The sequence below is a fragment of the Prunus dulcis genome, unplaced genomic scaffold (assembly GCF_902201215.1).
Source record: "Prunus dulcis unplaced genomic scaffold, ALMONDv2, whole genome shotgun sequence".
Taxonomy (NCBI): Eukaryota; Viridiplantae; Streptophyta; class Magnoliopsida; order Rosales; family Rosaceae; genus Prunus; species Prunus dulcis.
The window spans coordinates 5849-15014 of NW_023010030.1; the positions used below are offsets into that span (position 1 = coordinate 5849).

General features: G+C 35.3%; 1 long non-coding RNA gene across 3 annotated transcripts; it reads right to left on the reverse strand.

The window, feature by feature from the left end:
- Positions 1 to 723: 723 nt before the first annotated feature.
- On the reverse strand, positions 724 to 7209 carry LOC117612604. 3 transcript variants are annotated; one of them, XR_004583466.1, is made up of 7 exons: positions 3487 to 7209; positions 3296 to 3338; positions 3007 to 3214; positions 2031 to 2141; positions 1697 to 1947; positions 1210 to 1601; positions 724 to 965 (listed from the first exon to the last, which is right to left on the reverse strand). It is a non-coding gene; the product is annotated as an uncharacterized LOC117612604 (long non-coding RNA). The 3 variants fall into 3 exon arrangements; XR_004583464.1 differs by having other exon boundaries at positions 1697 to 2141; XR_004583465.1 differs by lacking the exons at positions 3007 to 3214; positions 3296 to 3338 and adding an exon at positions 2209 to 2302 and having other exon boundaries at positions 1697 to 2141; positions 5425 to 7209.
- Between the last annotated feature and the right edge of the window lie 1957 nt (positions 7210 to 9166).

A 9166-nucleotide genomic window follows, 5' to 3' on the forward strand; every position in this document is an offset into this window, starting at 1 on the left:
AAATTTTTCGTCGCACAAGCACGTGTCGACATCACACTTTTGCGAGACACAAGGGTTGATTCGTCGCACAAACATTCATTGCGCAAATTCTATATGTCCTTGCACAAAAGCAATCTGCCGTTGCGCAAGAATGTACCGACATCAAACTTTACGCGACATACTCTATTTCTATCGCGCAAGGCTTTGGTGCCAAAAAAATATCCCCACTCCAGTATTTTGGCTCCAAAAAAAATATCCCATGTTTTTCTTACGCGACGATAAATCTTGTCGTCGCTCTAAGTTGTCTTTCGCGACGACAAATGTCGTCACACAAGGTTTTGCCGCCAAATAACAAAACCCACTATTTTCTGTCCACCTTTACGCGACGAAATGTCCGACCGTCACGCTAGGTTTTCTTGCGCGACGATTTTTGTCGTCGCGCAAGTATTTGGCTCCAAAATAAAAAACCCCCGTTTTTCTTCCTCACTTTGCGCGATGAATAAGATTTCTGCTGCGCTAAGACTTTTTGCTCGACGTAAATTTTGGTCGCACCATTTTTCGGTTGGTTGCGCGACGAATAATATGTTCCATTGCTGTAGTGCATTTTGGGCGACGAATTCTTGTTCGTCGCGCAAAATGTCGTCACACAAAAAGTAAAACGTAGTAATGTACATTTCTTCATTATTAACCCTGGCATTTGGGTTTAACAAAGAAACACATTTCAGTTCAGATAAATATATAAGATATATAAAAAAAAACTAATCATTGAAATCACCATCATAATCAATTCAAAATACGAACTCTTAAGAGTACATAAGAAACACATAAGAGTGCTGCCAAACATTCCCAAACATTTTCATAGCCTCGAATTCATTCACTAGTGACGTTAGCAACAAAAATAAGTCTCTAACATGAACCTATGCTAAAATAATGTCCTTTAGCAGTAGACAATATTCATGAGCATTCTTTGACCCTTTGAGAAAAACCTGCAGAATATCAAATATATAAATAGAAAAGTCATTTCTTTTTTAAAATCACAACAAAGGTGGATCCCAATGAGTAGAAAACATGAAAATTTCATGACTTGATTATGCACTAGACGTATATATAAAATGATATAATACAATGATATATTATGCTCTTTTAACATTGATTATGCACAGTCATGACTTGATTATTGTACAATGAGAACTATACCATCTACATGTAAAAGAAGAAAAAAGAATTTACCTCAAAGATGCAACGCTAACACAATTTGATGTACTTGATAGGCCATGCAATCGTAGTTCCTAATGCTTCACGAAGAAGAAAGAACTCACATGCTGGTCGAAACAAGGCCATATTATCATCCATTACATCATTCACCCAAACTTTCCAGCACTCGTGACCAAGAGGCACATGATGGACTAATGAATTGGGATCAGTTGATGCAATTTCCCTAATTCCAATAACTTCACTTGTCCCAATCCAATTTAACAGTTTACACTTTGCATTCTCAGCTGGATTTTCCTTTTGTTTGCTTTGTGCCATCTCATTAGCAGAATTTTGAACATTATTATTTACCTTTTGTTTGCTTTGTACACTCTCATTAGCAGAATATTGGACACTTAGTTTTCCTTCTCCTATAACATTAAGGAAGACATTAATTGAATAACAAATTTATAACTCAAACATTTGGTATTCGAGTAAGAATATTTGTTATATGAATAGGAGTTACAATATTAATCTCCCCTTTACTATTCGAGTAAGAAGATCTGTCATTTGGTTTTTCAATTCTATAATCTCATTTTCCAATCTATTAAATTGATCACGAACACGAACTTGACCTTCAATCTTTGAAACCGTTGCCCCAAACCCCATTCCTCTTACTCTTCCTCGTGGATCAGGACCGAGTACTTTTACTACAGCATCATCTGTAATAGAACATTTTTGTTGTCCTTGTTCTTTTTTGTACTTTTTCACTTCTTTCTGAAAATTGACCACCAGAAAAATAAAAACTTAAATATCAATCACAGGATAAACACTAAAAATATGCAGCAAACAGTTTTCACCACTAAATCTGGATCCTCAACGTCATCATCCTCATTCTTCTTTCTCTTTTCGTATCCATAGATCCAAACATCAGTCCTTGAAATTGCATCAGGTGTCTCACTTTTCTGTGGCTGCAAAAAGGAAAAAAAAATTCAATACTCACACTACAAATTGAGATCAAACTAATATCATTTTTACCAGTTCATCCTCTATGCAGGCAAAGCTTTTACGACTCGTTCTATGCACTAAAGTTTGTGTTAACCCTCATTTCCTTGAACTTTTGACACTTTCCCTATGCCAAGAGAGAGCATAACAAATTAACACTAAAATATGAATCAATTTGACCCAACAAACATAGGTAAATATCCAAATATAAGATGTATCACTCAATCAATATCTACAACATCATCAATGGCAGCCAACAGCAAAGATTAAGACACAATAAAGATGAAAAAGTAAAGACACACTTACTCTAGTTTCTTAACTAGTTCGTTCTTTAAGAAATGAGATCCATTCGTCCATAGTTTTTACATTGTCCGGTTTGAGAAGAGAAGTAGGGCGTGGTAGGCCAACCACTTGAGCTTACTTCATCACCATATTCACTAAATTAGATCGATGATCCCTCCAAAGTTTGTGTAACTTTCAAAAAGTATATTTCTTGTGGCAATCATCAAGACTGAACTTTGGTTACAAAAATAAAAAAATAAAAAACATACATATTACTTTAGATGGAAATGAGAAATAAAATATAATATGGATGTGTGAAGGCTCTGCTATACAAGACCGTGATATGTTCCCATATTTGATTTATAAAATTGTCTGACATATCTTTCCAACTCTTCAATGTTATTGGCACTAGTTCTCTTGCTGTGATCCCTAGGAATGAAGAAAATCTTGCTGCATTATCTCTAAATGGTTGGTCTGCCAGATTGAACTCTACAACAACACGAGACCCCTTCGTTTTTCCTTTGGTAAGACTTAACAACTTTGCCTTACCCCTAAGTCTTCTTCTTTGGTGCTTCTTTGTTAGAGTTGTCTTCTTGCATTCCTTGACTATTGGTACTTCATTGGGTTCATCTCGAGATGGAGAATTAGAACCTCTATCTGATATACGCAAGGATCTATTCCTTGCTGCGACAATTGTTGCAGCAGCAGCAACATCCAATCGCTGCTTCTTTGCTTTCTTTTTTCCCTGTTTTGAGGACTTCAAAACATATGAAAATTTAAAATATCAGCAAATTCAAAATCTGGTATTTAAAAAAAAAAAACTTAAACTATAACTTACTTCAACAACCATTACTTATGTCTGCTCAATCTTCACTCTCACTCTGTTAAACAAACAAAACTATTTAGATGAGTAAACAAATTAGTTAATAAACAATAACTAATGGAAATAAAGATAACAAAGAAAACTGAATAAAAATCCTAATAAAATTGAATAAAAATTGAATAAAAATCAGAGGTAAAATGACAAACCTCCCAATAAGGCAACTCAAAGAAAACTGATTTCTTTTTCCAAGGCCATATAGAATATTTATCTGTCTTTCTCTTCCTTTTTGTGTTGATCTTTTTCTTTGCTTTTCCCCAATCATTATTGAAATTCTTCACAACTTGAAGAACTTCTAAACCGGTTAATGTTCTAGGCTTTTGTCCACATTCTATAGTCCATCAAACCACCCTGCTTTTCCTCAAAATGGATGGTTGTGTGCAAGAAACCTTCTATAATTCATGTACACACACTTTCTACTATGAGTCAGCCACTTTGAACATGTGTCAACCCCGTACACTGGACATGCTTTCTAACCCTTCGTGGAATATCTGGACAAATTCCCATAAGCTGGAAAGTCGTTTATTGTCCACATCAATATGCTTTCAGATTGAATGTGGACTTGTTGAAAGCATCATAAACACTTACACCATTGATCCATAACTCTTTCAAATCTTCTACAAGTGGTTCCAAATATATATCTATATCGTTTCTGGGTTGCCTTGGCCCTGGGATGAGTAATGTCAACATTAAATTCTCCTTGGACATGCATAGAGATGGGAGGAGATTATATGCAACCAAAATCACGGGCCAACAACTATATTTAGAACTAAGATCATCGAAAGGATTAAATCCATCAGATGAAAGGCCTAGTCTAAGATTACGTGGATCTGAAGCAAAAGAAGGCCACTTATTATCAATCCCATTCGATGCCAATGCGTCAACTGGATGTCGCATCTTACCGTCATGACTTCTATCAGTGTAATGATTCTGCCTTTTCCGGTGACTTAAACATTCTCCTAAATCTTGGTATGATTGGAAAGTAAAGCAAGATCTTTGGAGGGACTCCTTGTTGAATTTTTTTGGTACGCTCATTAATTTTCCACTGTGAAGAACCACACTTTGGACATGTCTCCCTCTCCTTTAAATCTTTTCTAAATAAACAGCAATCTTGCACACAAGCATGTATCTTCTCATATCCTAGATCAAAATCATTGAGTAATTTTTTGGTTATATACAAAGAATTTGGAAGTCTGTTATCACGTGGTAGAAAACCATGAAGAAGATGAAGAAGCCCGTCAAAAGCTATATCAGTTAGACTATGCCTAGCCTTATACTTGTATAAGACAACAATTGCAGACATCTTTGTGTAAGAACAACCCGTGTATAAGGGAAGTTCTGCGTCATCCACTAAATTTTTAAAATTCAGCTCTTCTCTATCTTGTGTAGGTTCAACAACATCATCATCTTGAAGGAATGCATCTCTATAAATGAAATATGTCTCTGGCATTTCCCTATATTCATCTTGTACTGATGAACTTGGTTCTTCCCCCTGAAAGATCCACCTAGTATACGTAGGATCCATTCCATTCATGACCAAGTGCCCATAAACTATACCATGATGGTGATGTTGTAGGTTTAAACAACAACTGCACGGGCATTGAATCTTTTTTGGATCTCCGTTATTAGCTTGAACCGTATCAACAAACCCTTTGGCCCCATTACGTTACACTCTAGAATCTCTATATATAAAAAAACTCATCATTTTACTAAGGAATTATACATGTAATATACACTATCTTAATATCTAAAGTTTGGGACTTTAAAATTACCCTTGAAAAGTTCACCCATTCTTTATCCATAATGGCTTCTTTTTGTCTTTCCTTGAAAAGTCCACAGACATGGATGAATTAATACGGATAAGGGAATCAATATACATCACAAAACAATGAGGACAAAAAATAAAAAACCACTTCACACGTCATACAAGTAATTATTAGTCCTAATAATGGTTATATGGATATATTTCATATAAAACATCCACCACACGACACAACTGATCACACAAAACAATATCAAGTTAAAGAAAGAAAGAAAATACCAGCAAGTATAATTGAACCATCACATAGTTGAAAGAAACAAAATACCAGCAAGTATAAGCTTATTGCACCAAATATGCTACTCCTCTAGCACATTCAAAGCAACAATCTGCCTCATGACAATCATCTCATTTTTCTGACCTGGTACACATGGAAAAAAAAAAAACCATAACGAAAAAAAAAAGGTTAACAGCTATATATTTTTTCATAAAAAGAAACGAAATTTGAGATATCTATGGTCTAGAAAAGCATATAACTGGTATGAGATCCATCTAACAATTCCCACAAAAAAAGGTTTCTCAATATAAGCTTATACACAGAATACACAGCTTCAGAGAAAGACACACCAAAACCTGGTTATAATTGGACTCAATACTCAATTTATTCATTCCTCTCCACTTTTTTGGGATTTAACCAAACAATCATGTTTCTTTAGATATTTCTTAGGCCCACAATCACATATACGAAGGTAATAGGCATATGAATACATTGAACATCCTCTTATGAAATAATGGACATCCTTCACAGAGAATGTGAACATAACTCATTCCAAAGAACAGAGACCCCTACATCATTTTGTGAAAACTCAGAGCTACACACTTGGTGGGGAGAAATTTTCCATCAAAGAACTACACAACATATCATAAATTGTATATGTTTGATATGGAAACAGTGTACCATATGCAGTTTCAGAAAAGAAAAAGCTTTAGTTAGATTCATTACGTTCCATTTAAAAAAATTTCACTTTCCAGCATTAAGATCAATGATCAAGGCCTATCATACATTTTAATCATTTTAATAATCATTTTGTCAAGAGAAAAATTTAATAATCTTCAAATACATGCAAATAAATAAACTCCACAATCTTATCAGTGAGTAAAATCATAAAGTATGTGGGTGTGAAGAAGATAGTGACATAATAATGGCCTTTGCCTTTGAGCAGAAAACCCAAAAGGCCAACCGAGGATTGAAAGAGGGAAAAATGTTTGAATCAAAACAAAAAAAGGTTGGTCAAATTACAGAGATTAATTGGCAGCTGTTGATTCAGAGATATGCATCATGCATATGCAAGGTGGTCCCATCTAAGCTGGGTTTGTTCCCATATATAAATACATATATGTATTTGCTAAATTTTGGTATCCATGACAACATCCAAGTTAATTAACCCAGCACAATAACCCAGCCCAACACCCCTCTTTTTTCCATCGAAAAATTTCAAAATCTAGCCCATAAAGAAGAATCAGCAGGAAGTGTAATTTCCCTACGCATTTCCAGCCACCGAAAACAATCTAGCCCGTAAAGAAGAATCAGCAGGACATAGCAAAAATAGATGATGCATGAGTCTTTTTATCATTATCAGAGCTGCAAACTAATTACATTTCTAAAGGAATTTACACATTTAACTTAGCAGACTATATCAACTTGCTTAGTCATTAGCAAATGGGCAATCCCTAAGTTGTATATGAAATTACGAGGTTCCCATATCTTTCAAATTCAAAGAAAGTGTATCTAAAATTATAGTCAAAATCAATAAATTGAAGAAGGAGAGAGAGAGAGAGAGAGAGAGAGGTGTGAGGTCCCTCTTCTGGTTGACGGCAACAGACGAAGAATCATCGGGTGAGAGAAACCAGTAGAACTTAGACGCAGAGACGAAGTGCTTACAACGGCGACAGAGACGAAGTGCTTACGACGGTGGTAGAGCTTGGAGGCAGATTCAATGGGGGATAGGGTTTGGACAGAGAGAATCGATGGGTATAGAGAGAGATATTTCCAAAGAATAATTTTAGTGAAATTGTATGAGCAAAAGGAGTGTAGTTTCGCAGGCAACTTAAAATAGAGCGAAACAACCAAAAAATTACAAAACAAATAATTAGTTTTGTATTCACGGCATGCATATTTTGTATGCCATTAATAGGATTACATTTCATGGCGTCCATATTTTGCACAACATTAATAGTGTCATCTTTTATGGCTTGCTTTTTTGGCATGCCATTATTGCTTAAAAATCACGGAGCGCTGTAAAAGCACACCGTAAAACAAGGAAAAAAAATCCATTTCAGGCGCACTGTGAATGCATGTCGTAAAAAGAGGATGAGAAAACACATTTACGGCGTGCATTAATACTCAATTTTCTTGTAGTGTATATACTGTGGAAATAACACTACTACAAAAATCGAAATAGACGACGGGAAACCACCGTCGTCTAGAAGGTTTTCCAACCGTCGTGAAATCGACCGCCATCTTTTGTTCAAAAAACAACAACCGTTAATACCCGATGTCATTAAGGCATTCAACGTCCAGATTTATTACGAACCGACGTGTAATTACTATATAATTAGCCTAAAATGAAATCTTCGACAACATTAGACGGCGATTTTATGAAAACTGAGACGTCTAAAGAGTGTTACATGTCAAAATCAAAAGAAGAACCGATGTACAGATAATTATCCCCGTCCCTAAATGAAGGAAAAAAGACTTGGATAAGCTAGAAACCGTCGTGGTTAATTTATACTAAGTTAAACAAACAAAGACCCCGACGTCTAAAACATAAACGACGACGTGCACACAAACCAACAAACGTTTAAAGAGTATTACATGTCATTTGTCTCTCAATAACCGTCATAACATGCCATAACCATGTCCTGCACCTGGCATCATCGATGCTTATGTTATTATCCACGTTGCGGAATATAATAAAAACCGACGTGCTAAGTTTATTCCACATCTGTTTCTTGTGAGAATCGTCGTTTAAATTGTACAAAGAAGGCCTTTTGACAGAGTTAGACGTCACTTTTTCTAAATAACTGACGTTTAAAAGATTTAAAATGACATAATATTACTCAATATTGACGTACAAAATTGTGCCCACATCGGTTTTTGTCAAGGGATGATGTTATAAATAATTTTGAAGGCATGGATAGGAAAACAACCGACATGGATTATGTATACAACGTCAGTGGCATTAAAATAAAGGACGTGGTTAATTATTTCACTATGTATAGAGATCCACCTGCTTGACGTTGTAATTGCTTACCACGTCGGTTTTGATTACATAATGACATGGTTGTCCTTTTAAAAGTCGCTTGTTTAACCTTCCTTGAAGTATGTATGCTCGGAGATGTCAGTTGTTTTAGACTAGCCGACGTGCAGAACATCTGTCACAAAAGTTAATGGAACTGAACGGCCTTTATTTCTCTCTTTAGACAAAGGTTTATTTTAAGCAAACTGGCTTGATTTCTGTTTCAGATGGTTGTTTTTTTGTTTTACGGTCTTTTGCCTTTTTAAAACCCGACGTTGTTTTTATTTTAGACGTCTGTGTTTCCAATTTTTTTACTGGACCGTCATACTTTACAGCTTTAACCCAGCTTTTTTAATTTTTGATTTGTCGTGCCCAAAGCCTGCATAATGAAAATGTGATCAGAATTAAAATGATGTACAAAGTTATTAATTAATGTCATACAATTAACTGAATAACTAATGTCATACATTACAACAATCAATCAATCCATATATCTTTACACCCATCTCTAATATTTCATTCCCAAACTCATCCACTAGGTCATCAAATGTATCAACATTTGGTATCCCTCTAGTAAATGGCTCACACTCAATTCTAGTATCACCTAGCACATCATCACCAATAACATCATTACATTCTCTATTAAGCATTGATAACACTACTGACCAACCACGATGCATTGGGTCGTCAACATAAAATACTTGTTTGACTTGAAAAGCCATAACAAATTGGTCATTCCTATGTCCAATTTTACTCAGATCTACAAGGGTA